This window comes from Artemia franciscana, chromosome 6 (assembly GCF_032884065.1).
Source record: "Artemia franciscana chromosome 6, ASM3288406v1, whole genome shotgun sequence".
Taxonomy (NCBI): Eukaryota; Metazoa; Arthropoda; class Branchiopoda; order Anostraca; family Artemiidae; genus Artemia; species Artemia franciscana.
The window spans coordinates 918,494-933,122 of NC_088868.1; the positions used below are offsets into that span (position 1 = coordinate 918,494).

The 14,629-nt window shown below is 34.9% G+C and overlaps 1 protein-coding gene across 1 annotated transcript in view; it reads left to right on the forward strand.

Moving 5' to 3' along the window:
* LOC136027886 (NEDD8-activating enzyme E1 regulatory subunit-like) overlaps positions 1-14,629 on the forward strand; it is a 69,833-nt gene that overhangs the window by 37,863 nt on the left and 17,341 nt on the right. The gene's annotated exons all lie outside the window — the stretch shown is intronic.

Below are 14,629 nucleotides of genomic sequence, written 5' to 3' on the forward strand. Positions count from 1 at the left end.
CGTGTTGAACCGTATTACCGTTAGAACAGATTTAACAACACAACATATAATACTTCCTATAAAGTCTTGTTGCATGTCTTACAGGAGAAACGCAAACATATTTAGTATGAAAACACACATTTAGAAGAAAGAATTACAAATAAGCTAGTATAAAATCAAACTCACTTTAAAAAGTAGCAAACCTAATTAAAAGTTTGTAGTAAAATCTATCAAGTAAAAGTTTATATGGAACTGATAATAGAGCCTTTTATCGTGTTGAACCGTATCACCGTAAGAACAGATTTAACAACACAACATATTATACTTCCTATAAGGTCTTGTTGCATGTCTTACAGGAGAAACGCAAACATATTTAGTGTGAAAATGCACATTTTGAAGAAAGAATTACAAATAAACTAGTATAAAATCAAATTCACTTTAAAAAGTAGCTAACCTAATTAAAAGTATGTAGTAAAATCTATCAAGTAAAAGTTTATATGGAACTGATAATAGAGCCTTTTATCGTGTTGAACCGTATTACCGTAAGAACAGATTTAACAACACAACATATAATACTTCCTATAAGGTCTTGTTGCATGTCTTACAGGAGAAACGCAAACATATTTAGTATGAAAACACACATTTAGAAGAAAGAATTACAAATAAACTAGTATAAAATCAAATTCACTTTAAAAAGTAGCAAACCTAATTAAAAGTATGTAGTAAAATCTATCAAGTAAAAGTTTATATGGAACTGATAATAGAGCCTTTTATCGTGTTGAACCGTATTACCGTAAGAACAGATTTAACAACACAACATATAATACTTCCTATAAGTCTTGTTGCATGTCTCACAGGAGAAACGCAAACATATTTAGTATGAAAATACACATTTAGAAGAAAGAATTATAAATAAACTAGTATAAAATCAAATTCACTTTAAAAAGTAGCAAACCTAATTAAAAGTATGTAGTAAAATCTATCAAGTAAAAGTTTATATGGAACTGATAATAGAGCCTTTTATCGTGTTGAACCGTTTTACCGTAAGAATAGATTTAACAAGACAACATATAATACTTCCTATAAAGTCTTGTTGCATGTCTTACAGGAGAAACGCAAACATATTTAGTATGAAAACACACATTTAGAAGAAAGAATTACAAATAAACTAGTATAAAATCAAACTCACTTTAAAAAGTAGCAAACCTAATTAAAAGTATGTAGTAAAATCTATCAAGTAAAAGTTTATATGGAACTGATAATAGAGCCTTTTATCGTGTTGAACCGTATTACCGTAAGAACAGATTTAACAACACAACATATATACTTCCTATAAGGTCTTGTTGCATGTCTTACAGGAGAAACGCAAACATATTTAGTGTGAAAATGCACATTTAGAAGAAAGAATTACAAATAAACTAGTATAAAATCAAATTCACTTTAAAAAGTAGCTAACCTAATTAAAAGTATGTAGTAAAATCTATCAAGTAAAAGTTTATATGGAACTGATAATAGAGCCTTTTATCGTGTTGAACCGTATTACCGTAAGAACAGATTTAACAACACAACACATAATACTTCCTATAAGGTCTTGTTGCATGTCTTACATTCACTTTAAAAAGTAGCAAACCTAATTAAAAGTTTGTAGTAAAATCTATCATGTAAAAGTTTATATGGAACTGATAATAGAGCCTTTTATCGTGTTGAACCGTATTACCGTTAGAACAGATTTAACAACACAACATATAATACTTCCTATAAGGTCTTGTTGCATGTCTTACAGGAGAAACGCAAACATATTTAGTATGAAAATGCACATTTAGAAGAAAGAATTACAAATAAACTAGTATAAAATCAAATTCACTTTAAAAAGTAGCAAACCTAATTAAAAGTTTATAGTAAAATCTATCATGTAAAAGTTTATATGGAACTGATAATAGAGCCTCATATCGTGTTGAACCGTATTACCGTAAGAACAGATTTAACAACACAACATATAATACTTCCTATAAGGTCTTGTTACATGTCTTACAGGAGAAACGCAAACATATTTAGTATGAAAATACACATTTAGAAGAGAGAATTACAAATAAATTAGTATAAAATCAAATTCACTTTAAAAAGTAGCAAACCTAATTAAAAGTTTTTAGTAAAATCTATCATGTAAAAGTTTATATGGAACTGATAATTTAGCCTTTTATCGTGTTGAACCGTATTACCGTAAGAACAGATTTAACAACACAACATATAATACTTCCTATAAGGTCTTGTTGCATGTCTTACAGGAGAAATGCAAACATATTTAGTATGAAAATGCATATTTAGAAGAAAGAATTACAAGTAAACTAGTATAAAATCAAATTCATTTTAAAAAGTAGCAAACATAATTAAAAGTTTGTAGTAAAATCTATCAAGTAAAAGTTTATATGGAACTGATAATAGAGCCTTTTATCGTGTTGAACCGTATTACCGTAAGAACAGATTTAACAACACAACATATATACTTCCTATAAGGTCTTGTTGCAGGTCTTACAGGAGAAACGCAAACATATTTAGTATGGAAATACACATTTAGAAGAAAGAATTACAAATAAACTAGTATAAAATCAAATTCACTTTAAAAAGTAGCAAACCTAATTAAAAGTATGTAGTAAAATCTATCAAGTAAAAGTTTATATGGAACTGATAATAGAACCTTTTATCGTGTTGAACCGTATTACCGTAAGAACAGATTTAACAACACAACATATTATACTTCCTATAAGGTCTTGTTGCATGTCTTACAGGAGAAATGCAAACATATTTAGTGTGAAAATGCACATTTAGAAGACAGAATTACAAATAAACTAGTATAAAATCAAATTCACTTTAAAAAGTAGCTAACCTAATTAAAAGTCTGTAGTAAAATCTATCAAGTAAAAGTTTATATGGAACTGATAATAGAGCCTTTTATCGTGTTGAACCGTATTACCGTAAGAACAGATTTAACAACACAACATATAATACTTCCTATAAGGTCTTGTTGCATGTCTTACAGGAGAAACGCAAACATATTTAGTATGAAAATACACATTTAGAAGAAAGAATTACAAATAAACTAGTATAAAATCAAATTCACTTTAAAAAGTAGCAAACCTAATCAAAAGTTTTTAGTAAAATCTATCAAGTAAAATTTACATGGAACTGATAATAGAGCCTTTTATCGTGTTGAACCGTATTACCGTAAGAACAGATTTAACAACACAACATATAATACTTCCTATAAGGTCTTGTTGCATGTCTTACAGGAGAAACGCAAACATATTTAGTATGAAAACACACATTTAGAAGAAAGAATTACAAATAAACTAGTATAAAATCAAATTCACTTTAAAAAGTAGCAAACCTAATTAAAAGTATGTAGTAAAATCTATCAAGTAAAAGTTTATATGGAACTGATAATAGAGCCTTTTATCGTGTTGAACCGTATTACCGTAAGAACAGATTTAACAACACAACATATAATACTTCCTATAAGGTCTTGTTGCATGTCTCACAGGAGAAACGCAAACATATTTAGTATGAAAATACACATTTAGAAGAAAGAATTATAAATAAACTAGTATAAAATCAAATTCACTTTAAAAAGTAGCAAACCTAATTAAAAGTATGTAGTAAAATCTATCAAGTAAAAGTTTATATGGAACTGATAATAGAGCCTTTTATCGTGTTGAACCGTATTACCGTAAGAACAGATTTAACAAGACAACGTATAATACTTCCTATAAGGTCTTGTTGCATATCTTACAGGAGAAACGCAACATATTTAGTATGAAAATACACATTTAGAATAAAGAATTACAAATAAACTAGTATAAAATCAAATTCACTTTAAAAAGTAGTAAACCTAGTTAAAAGTTTGTAGTAAAATCTATCAAGTAAAAGTTTATATGGAACTGATAATAGAGCCTTTTATCGTGTTGAACCGTAAGAACAGATTTAACAACACAACATATAATACTTCCTATAAGGTCTTGTTGCATGTCTTACAGGAGAAACGCAAACATATTTAGGATGAAAGTACACATTTAGAAGAAAGAATTACAAATAAACTAGTATAAAATCAAATTCACTTTAAAAAGTAGCAAACCTAATTAAAAGTTTGTAGTAAAATCTATCATGTAAAAGTTTATATGGAACTGATAATAGAGCCTTTTATCGTGTTGAACCGTATTACCGTAAGAACAGATTTAACAACACAACATATAATACTTCCTATAAGGTCTTGTTGCATGTCTTACAGGAGAAACGCAAACATATTTAGTATGAAAATGCACATTTAGAAGAAAGAATTACAAATAAACTAGTATAAAATCAAATTCACTTTAAAAAGTAGCAAACCTAATTAAAAGTTTATAGTAAAATCTATCATGTAAAAGTTTATATGGAACTGATAATAGAGCCTCATATCGTGTTGAACCGTATTACCGTAAGAACAGATTTAACAACACAACATATAATACTTCCTATAAGGTCTTGTTACATGTCTTACAGGAGAAACGCAAACATCTTTAGTATGAAAATACACATTTAGAAGAAAGAATTACAAATAAACTAGTATAAAATCAAATTCACTTTAAAAAGTAGCAAACCTAATTAAAAGTTTTTAGTAAAATCTATCATTTAAAAGTTTATATGGAACTGATAATTTAGCCTTTTATCGTGTTGAACCGTATTACCGTAAGAACAGATTTAACAACACTACATATAATACTTCCTATAAGGTCTTGTTGCATGTCTTACAGGAGAAACGCAAACATATTTATTATGAAAATGCACATTTAGAAGAAAGAATTACAAATAAACTAGTATAAAATCAAATTGACTTTAAAAAGTAGCAAACCTAATTAAAAGTTTTTAGTGTAATCTATCATGTAAAAGTTTATATGGAACTGATAATAGAGCCTCATATTGTGTTGAACCGTATTACCGTTAGAACAGATATAACAACACAACATATAATATTTTCTGTAAGGTCTTGCCGCATGTCTTACAGGAGAAGCACAAACATACCTAGTATGAAAATATACGTTTAGAAGAAAAGAATTACCAGCAAACCAGTAAAAGTCATATTTCAGGTAAAAATTAGTAAAAAGAAAATTTCTCTTTTCTAAAAGTAAAAAGAAAAAAATAAGAAAACTTTTCTCTTCTAAAAGTAAAAAAAAAAATAAGAACATTCTTTTTTTCTAAAAGTAAAAAGAAAAAAATAAGAAAACTTTTCTCAAAATTAAAAAAATGTTCTCGAATTTCTCGACAGAAATATCAAATAGTTCGTGGTAGCGAACTGTAGTAAGGAGCGACCCGGCTCAATAGTAACCAAAACTCTAAAAAATGGAATTTTGATACCAATAATTATATCGAAAGAATTGCACTTTAATGCTGATTTTACTGATACGTTTCATCAAGCTTAGTCTTACCCGTCAAAAGTTACGAGCCTGAGAAAATTTACCCTATTTTAGAAAATAGGGGGAAACACCCCCTAAAAGTCGTATAATCTTAACGAAAATCACACCGTCAGATTCAGCGTATCATGGAATTTTGTATTTTTGCCAGAAGACAAATCACGGATGCGTGTTTATTTGTTGTTTTTTTTTCTTTTTCCCAGGGGTGATTGTATCGACTTGGTGGTCCTAGAATTTTCCAGGAGGGCTCATTCGAACTGAAATGAAAAGTTCTAGTACCCTTTTTAAGTGACCAAAAAAATTGGAGGGCAACTAGGCCCCCTTCCACGCTCATTTTTTCCCAAAGTCGTCGGATCAAAATTCTGAGATAGCCATTTTGTTTAGCGTAGTCGAAAAATCTTATTACTATGTCTTTGGGGACGACTTACTCCCCCACAGTCCCCTTGGGAGGGGCTGCAAGTTACAAAAATTGACCAGTGTTTGTATATAGCAATGGTTATTGGGAAGTGTACAGACGTTTTCAGGGGGGATTTTCTGGTTGAGAGGGGGGTTTGAGAAAAGGGGGCTATGTGGGGGAAACTTTCCATGGAGTAATTTGTCATGGAGGAAGAAGATTTCCATAAAGGGGGTGCAGCATTTTTTAGCATTATTTAAAAAAACAATGAAAAAATAAATATGAAAAAGTCTTTTCAACTGGAAGTAAGGAGTAGCATTAAAACTTAAAACGAACAGAAAATATTAAGCATATAAGGGGCTCACCTCCTCCTAATACCTCACTCTTAAAGCTAAAGTATTTTTAGTAATTTCAACTATTTATTCTACGACCTTTGTGACTCAGGGGATTAAATTTAAGCTTTAGTGTAAAGAGCGAGGTATTGATGCGTAATAAAAACATACGAATATAGAAGTTTGTTGCGTAAGCCAATTCGTAAGTTACGTATATCTCTTACTAATGAAAACGTTCGTAAAAAAGGTTCCAGTTGCCTTTTTAAGTATCCAAAAAATTGGAGGGCAAATTGGGTCTCCTCCCCCTCCTTTTTTTTATCAAAATCATTCGATCAAAACTATGGGAAAGCTATTTAGCCAAATAAATAAATATGCAAATTTCACTTTAATTATTCATCTGCGGAGAGCCAAAATAAAAACATGGATTAACTGAAAACGTTCAGAAATTAAATAAAAAATAAGTTTTTTTAAACTGAAAGTAAGGAGTGACATTAAAACGAACAGAAATTACCCCATATATCAAAGGGGCTGTTCCCTCTTCAACGCCCCGCTCTTTACGCTAAAGTTTTTACTGTTTTAAAAAGTATAGTTAAGAGAAAGAGTCAAACTTTAGCGCAAAGAGCAAGGCGTTGAAGAGGGAACAGCTCCTTTGATATACGGGGTAATTTCCGTCCGCTTTAAGTTTTAATGTCGCTCCTTACTTTCAGTTAGAAAAAACTTGTTTTTTTTCAACATTCAAGAGATCAACACTGAAACGATGAAATGAAAACTGAATCGAACCAGTGTAAAAGCTGAATCAAACCAGTGTGAATCGAACCAAGTGTGAATATGAGGGCTGCGCATGAAAGCTTGATGTTCTCCTTGCAGCCCTTGAGCTGCAGACTTTGGGGGTGCAAGGAATCATCATTTTAGTATTTTGGTGGCAATTTTTTAGGTTTGAGAGACTGTTTGAACTCACAATGAGCTTGTCATTTTAAAAAGTAAGAATACTAAGTGTGAGTGTTGTCTAAATATTAACATGTGTGAGTATGAGGGCTGCACATGAAAACTATGTTCTCCTTACAGCCCTTGACCTACAGACTTTGGGGGTCCAAGGAATCATCATTTTAGTATTTTGGTGGCAATTTTTAGGTTTGAGAGACTGTTTGAACTTACAATGAGCTTGTCATTTTAAAAAGTAAGAATACTAAGTGTGAGTGTTGTCTAAATATTAACATGTGTGAGTATGAGGGCTGCACATGAAAACTATGTTCTCCTTACAGCCCTTGACCTACAGACTTTGGGGGTCCAAGGAATCATCATTTTAGTATTTTGGTGGCAATTTTTAGGTTTGAGAGACTGTTTGAACTTACAATGAGCTTGTCATTTTAAAAAGTAAGAATACTAAGTGTGAGTGTTGTCTAAATATTAACATGTGTGAGTATGAGGGCTGCACATGAAAACTATGGTCTCCTTACAGCCCTTGACCTACAGACTTTGGGGGTCCAAGGAATCATCATTTTAGTATGTTGGTGGCAATTTTTAGGTTTGAGAGACTGTTTGAACTTACAATGAGCTTGTCATTTTAAAAAGTAAGAATACTAAGTGTGAATGTTGTCTAAATATTAATAAGTGTGAGTATGAGGGCTGCACATGAAAGCTTGATTTTCTCCTTACAGCCTTTGAGCTGCAGATTCTGGGGGTGCAAGGGATCATCATTTTAGTGTGTTGGTGGCAATTTTTTAGGTTTGAGAGACTGTTTGAACTTACAATGAGCTTGTCATTTTAAAAAGTAAGATACTAAGTGTGAGTGTTGTCTAAATATTAATAAGTGTGAGTATGAGGGCTGCACATGAAAGCTTGATGTTCTCCTTACAGCCTTTGAGCTGCAGATTCTGGGGGTGCAAGGGATCATCATTTTAGTATGTTGGTGGCAATTTTTAGGTTTGAGAGACTGTTTGAACCTACAATGAGCTTGTCATTTTAAAAAGTAAGAATACTAAGTGTGAATGTTGTCTAAATATTAATAAGTGTGAGTATGAGGGCTGCACATGAAAGCTTGATGTTCTCCTTACAGCCTTTGAGCTGCAAATTCTGGGGGTGCAAGGGATCATCATTTTAGTATTTTGGTGGCAATTTTTAGGTTTGAGAGACTGTTTGAACCTACAATGAGCTTGTCATTTTAAAAAGTAAGAATACTAAGTGTGAATGTTGTCTAAATATTAATAAGTGTGAGTATGAGGGCTGCACATGAAAGCTTGATGTTCTCCTTACAGCCTTTGAGCTGCAGATTCTGGGGGTGCAAGGGATCATCATTTTAGTATTTTGGTGGCAATTTTTAGGTTTGAGAGACTGTTTGAACTTACAATGAGCTTGTCATTTTAAAAAGTAAGAATACTAAGTGTGAATGTTGTCTAAATATTAATAAGTGTGAGTATGAGGGCTGCACATGAAAGCTTGATGTTCTCCTTACAGCCTTTGAGCTGCAGATTCTGGGGGTGCAAGGGATCATCATTTTAGTATGTTGGTGGCAATTTTTAGGTTTGAGAGACTGTTTGAACCTACAATGAGCTTGTCATTTTAAAAAGTAAGAATACTAAGTGTGAATGTTGTCTAAATATTAATAAGTGTGAGTATGAGGGCTGCACATGAAAGCTTGATGTTCTCCTTACAGCCTTTGAGCTGCAGATTCTGGGGGTGCAAGGGATCATCATTTTAGTATTTTGGTGGCGAGAGGTGCTGTCAAAATTATATTTCCAATTTTATTTACACGCAGTGGCGTTGTTTGACATTTGTGTATCTAATCTATGATTTTCGTTTTAAAAATATGAACTTGAGGATTATTTTGGATATTGAATCTCCGCACAGCAGGTAGAGAATTTCTGTGGTTTTTACCCCGGGTGAAGACGAGTTGGTCGGGTTCGAGGTAGTCCTCCTCCCAATCAGCTTAGTACACAGCACCTAGTTTTTTCCAAGTTAGTTATGACTAAATATTATTGCCCTGAGTGTAGAAACCCAGCAACTAGTGGGACAGTTCAGTGCACCAAATGCAGTCAATGGTGGCATCCTAAGTGTGCAAGGATCACGCTTGGAGCAAGAGAAAAACTACTGGTATGGTTGTGCTTAAATTGTGACTTCCCCACTTCACCTTCATTTACTAGCGGTATGAAAATTCCGTGCAAAGTTACGCCACAAGCGTGCCCTAGACCTAGATCCTTTGGCAAAAACACACCCATAGTCACACCAAGGAATTCTAATCCCAAAACTAAGACAGTAACTAGGCCCAGCAGTGAGGATAAAACTCCATGCACGAATTGTTCTGAATACGTTAATGAAGTCTCAGCTTTAACTAACAGATGTTCCGTTCTTGAGAATCAACTCTCAGCTATTCAAAATGAACTATTACCCTTAAGAAATGCCCACGAATCACTCCAATCTGATTTACGTAACCTTCAGAACTTAACTGACGAAAAAACAACAACTATTGACACCCTAATGATGCAGTTAAATCAGTTGGGAACCCTTTCACCCATGCCACCCGTGAAATTACGCTCGTCTCCCTTTAGCTCTGAAATGAATAATTCTATACAAGGCCCGAGCAATCAGATTTGTAACTCATTAAGTGACGTAAAAAGTGCATGCAGTGTGAGAATGATCCTCGATAACGAGATTCGTAACATTCAACCGACTGAAGATGAACCGTTAATTGTTTTCGAGAAAATAGTGCAACAAAAAGTTAAGCGCAAGCCCTTAACCAGTAAAGGATGTAATATTATATGCAGGTTTTTTGTGAAAGAGGCTCCCAAATTTAACAAGATATGTCGGTATTTTAATGAAAGTGGTTTCTGTAAGCACAGAAAAAAGTGTCGTTTTTTACATATATGTCCGCGCTTTATTTCGAAAACTTGCAGTAATAAGAAGTGTAATTTTGACCATGTTGATTTATGTTGTGTTTTATCATGTACGGAAAAAGAATGTGTTTTCGCGCATGCGTGTTGCGGTACATCAAAAAGACGTAGCTCCAGTCACACCAATCGACAGGAAAATACTTTTCTGGATCCGAACCCGGCATCAAAAAACTTAATTGGACGGGGGTTACGAATTCGAAAACATCGCGATTACACCTTTTGCGGACCTCCGTGGCCCCCCTTACCAACAATCCCTCCCGTACATCAACATACCCCCAACCAAGCGTGTGTTGCGCCTTCTCGGTCGGTCGGAATGTTTTTCCCGGATCCGCTACCTCAGCAGCATCAACTTTTCTACCCCCCACAAAAGATAATGTCCCCGAGCCCCCCGACAGTGTTTCAAATCCCCGTACCTCCCCCCTCCTGTCCACCCTCACAGCCCCCAATGGCGAGGACACAATTTCTTTCGTTTCAGCCGAAATTCCAGTACTGAATAAATTTGAGCCCCTGGTTGGTATGGGTAATCCTGATGACAGCCTCGCCCACCAGGGAAATAACATATTCTTACAAAGACGTACAACAAGAACATCAAACACCACTAAGGTAAAGTATTATAATTCTGATGTTTTTTCCTTCCCTAGGTTTATTTACGCAAATGCTGAAAGTTTAAATTCTGATAAAGTGGCTGAGTTAGAAAGTCTAGCTCAGGCAACAAAGGCATCTGTCCTAATGGTTTCTGAAGTTCATCGACAAAACCCAGAACTCCTGAAAATAGGTGGTTTTGATGAGTTTATAAAAATACGACCTGATGACCATCCACTGGGGAAAAAAGGTGGCGGAGTTCTTATTTATGCCCATGAAATTTTTAAAGCAGCTAGACTTGATGTCCCTTTTTTAACTGAGTACGACGAAATAATGTGGGTCATTCTAAAACCACGACGTCTCCCCCGGAAATTCACTGGTATTGCTCTCTGCGTGTATTATTACTCGCCGGGTCAGACGAGTGAATACCGCCAAGCATTCGTAGAAAAGCTACAACTCAGTTCGGATTTCGTTTTGGGCAAATACCCATCATGCGGAATTTTCATGATGGGCGATGCCAATGAATTAAAGCTCCATCACCTGAACGCCGGAATCGGCCTGAAGCAGCTCGTCAATTTTCCCACAACCAAAGGTGGCACCTCCCTTGACCGAATTTCCACAAATATGCACGAATTTTACAACATACCTACGACCGGGGCTCCAGTTGGAGGAAGTTACCACTTTTCTCTTGAACTTAACCCCACCTGTTCCATTAAAATCGATTACACTACAACTGTAACTATCAGTCGACCAATCACAAGTGAGGGACTTCTGACTTTTGGCCAATGGTTAAGCTGCGAGAAATGGGAAAAATTCCAAGATGCTAAAAGTAGCAACGAAAAAGCTACTATTTTCCAAGAAGCTTTGCTTCATAATTACAAGGCCTGTTTTCCTGAGAAGTCAACAAAACGTTTCTCGTCAGATCGACCATATATTACACAAGAAGTTAAGAAAATGGTAATGGAAAAGAGATGGCTTTTCCGTCATGGTAATACCCAACAAGCCAACAGGTTGAAAAACAAACTAAGAAAAGTCACTCGAAAACACGCGAACAAATATGTAGAACGTAAAGTTAATCATCTGTTCGAGTCCAAACCAAGCCAGTGGTACAACCGAATCAAAAGGATGACGGGCAAGGTGGAAAAAGGAGTCGATTTTGGCATTGATGAAGATGACGTCGTAACAGCCAACTCCCTTAATAAACATCTGGGTAACATTGTGCAATCCCTCCCGCCTTTGCTGAGCGTGGGAATACCCACCCCTCCTCCTGAGTCTTTTGATTTCCCTTTGATATCAGAGTCCCAGGTGTTTTTCAAATTAAAAAGGCTTAAAAGAACAAGCATTACCCCTGTAGATATTCCCATTGATCTCATCAAAGCATTTCCAGATTATCTTAGTGGCCCCCTAACACTCCTTTTTAATCAGGTGACAAAAACAGGTGAGTATCCATCAATTTGGAAAAATGGGTTCATTACACCAATACCAAAAAAACATGCGCCCAATGATTTTTCGGGTGTCCGACCGATCACTATGACACCCATTTTTAGCAAAGTGTATGAAAGTTTTGTTGCAGCATGGCTGAAAGACCACATTCTGGAGAAAATTGATCCGAGGCAGTTTGGAAATATACCGAAAACATCTACATCTCATTACTTAGTAAGCATAATTGACAGTATTTCGCAAAATTCGATAAACCAGATTCTTGGATTAATCTTATTGCAATAGATCTAAGAAAAGCTTTTGATTTAATTTGCCACAAAATTCTTGTAAAAAAACTTCTTGGACTAGGTGTAGATTCATTCCTTGTACGTTTAATTGCTAGTTTTCTTTCTGGTAGATGTCAACGGACAAAATATAAGTCCACCTACTCCGACCCACTGCCCATTTTTTGTGGAGTTCCCCAAGGTACCCTCTTGGGACCACTTTTGTTTCTTGTCATAATAAATGATTTGGCAACAACACTGGACGATCGCTGGAAGTATGTCGACGATCTGTCGCTCATTGAATGTTGTCGGAAAAACCTACCAAGCAGAGCAGGTTCATTAATGAAAGATATATGTCAAGAGGCAAAGGTGGACAAAATGACTGTCAACTTTGATAAATCTGTAATTTTAACATTTTCTTTTTTAAAATCTGCGCCAGTTTTTAATCCACCTATTCCCAGCGCCAGTCACGTGACTGAAATTAAACTGCTCGGCGTTCATATCACTTCAGATCTGAAGTGGAATAAACATGTTGATGGCATGTTAAAAAAAGCTAATTTGGCCATCAGGTCTCTAAAGTTGTTGGCTCGCCATGGAATCCCTGCACCACACCTCCTACGCATCTATTTCTCTTTTATACGTTCCACACTTGAATACTGTTGCCCTGTATGGCATTTCGGGCTGACTAGGGAACAGTCGGACCGGGTTGAGAGGGTGCAATACCGTGCCCTCCTAGTAATCTCAAAAGCCCCAAAAATACCGTACATATCCCTCCTTAATCAGTTTCAACTTCAAACCCTTCAATCTCGTCGTTTAAAACTAGCCCTATCCTTTGGTAATAAAATTTTGTCCAGCCCTATACACCGAAATATCCTTCCTCCCCAACATCAACCGGCACGGGTAAGGCCACTCAGGGCCGTTGCAGAGCCTGTACCAAAACTTCAACCTGTGACTGTGTCACATGCTCGTTATGAGCTTAGTTTTGTGCCCTCGTTTGTTAAGTTGTTTAATGCTGGATCGACTTTTTAATCCGGATTATTGTTGTTAATTGTATATATTATAATTTTGTGTATACTTGTTGACTTATTTTCGTGTGTATGTGACAATTATTATTGTTAATTGTATATATTATAATTTTGTGAATGTTAATTTTGACTTGTCGACGAATTTTTGTGTGTGTATGACAATAAAAACTAATAATCGGCTCTGTCCGTCGAATGTTTTTTAAATAAAATGAATTTGAATTTGAATTTGAATTTGAACATGAAAGCTTGATGTTCTCCTTACAGCCTTTGAGCTGCAGATTCTGGGGGTGCAAGGGATCATCATTTTAGTATTTTGGTGGCAATTTTTAGGTTTGAGAGACTGTTTGAACCTACAATGAGCTTGTCATTTTAAAAAGTAAGAATACTAAGTGTGAGTGTTGACTAAATATTAACAAGTGTGAGTATGAGGGCTGCACATGAAAACTTGATGTTCTCCTTACAGCCTTTGAGCTGCAGATTCTGGGGGTGCAAGGGATCATCATTTTAGTATTTTGGTGGCAATTTTTAGGTTTGAGAGACTGTTTGAACCTACAATGAGCTTGTCATTTTAAAAAGTAAGAATACTAAGTGTGAATTTTGTCTAAATATTAATAAGTGTGAGTATGAGGGCTGCACATGAAAGCCTGATGTTCTCCTTACAGCCTTTGAGCTGCAGATTCTGTGGGTGCAAGGGATCATCATTTTAGTATGTTGGTGGCAATTTTTAGGTTTGAGAGACTGTTTGAACTTACAATGAGTTTGTCATTTTAAAAAGTAAGAATACTAAGTGTGAATGTTGTCTAAATATTAATAAGTGTGAGTATGAGGGCTGCACATGAAAGCTTGATGTTCTCCTTACAGCCTTTGAGCTGCAAATTCTGGGGGTGCAAGGGATCATCATTTTAGTATTTTGGTGGCAATTTTTAGGTTTGAGAGACTGTTTGAACCTACAATGAGCTTGTCATTTTAACAAGTAAGAATACTAAGTGTGAGTGTTGACTAAATATTAACAAGTGTGAGTATGAGGGCTGCACATGAAAGCTTGATGTTCTCCTTACAGCCTTTGAGCTGCAGATTCTGGGGGTGCAAGGGATCATCATTTTAGAATTTTGGGGACAATTTTTAGTTTTAAGAGACTGTTTGAACTCGCAATTAGCTTGTCATTTTAAAAAGTAAGAATACTAAGTGAGAGTGCTGTCTAAATATTAACAAGTGTGAGTATGAGGGCTGCACATGAAAGCTTGATGTTCTCCTTACAGCCCTTGAGCTGAAGACTTTGGGAGTGT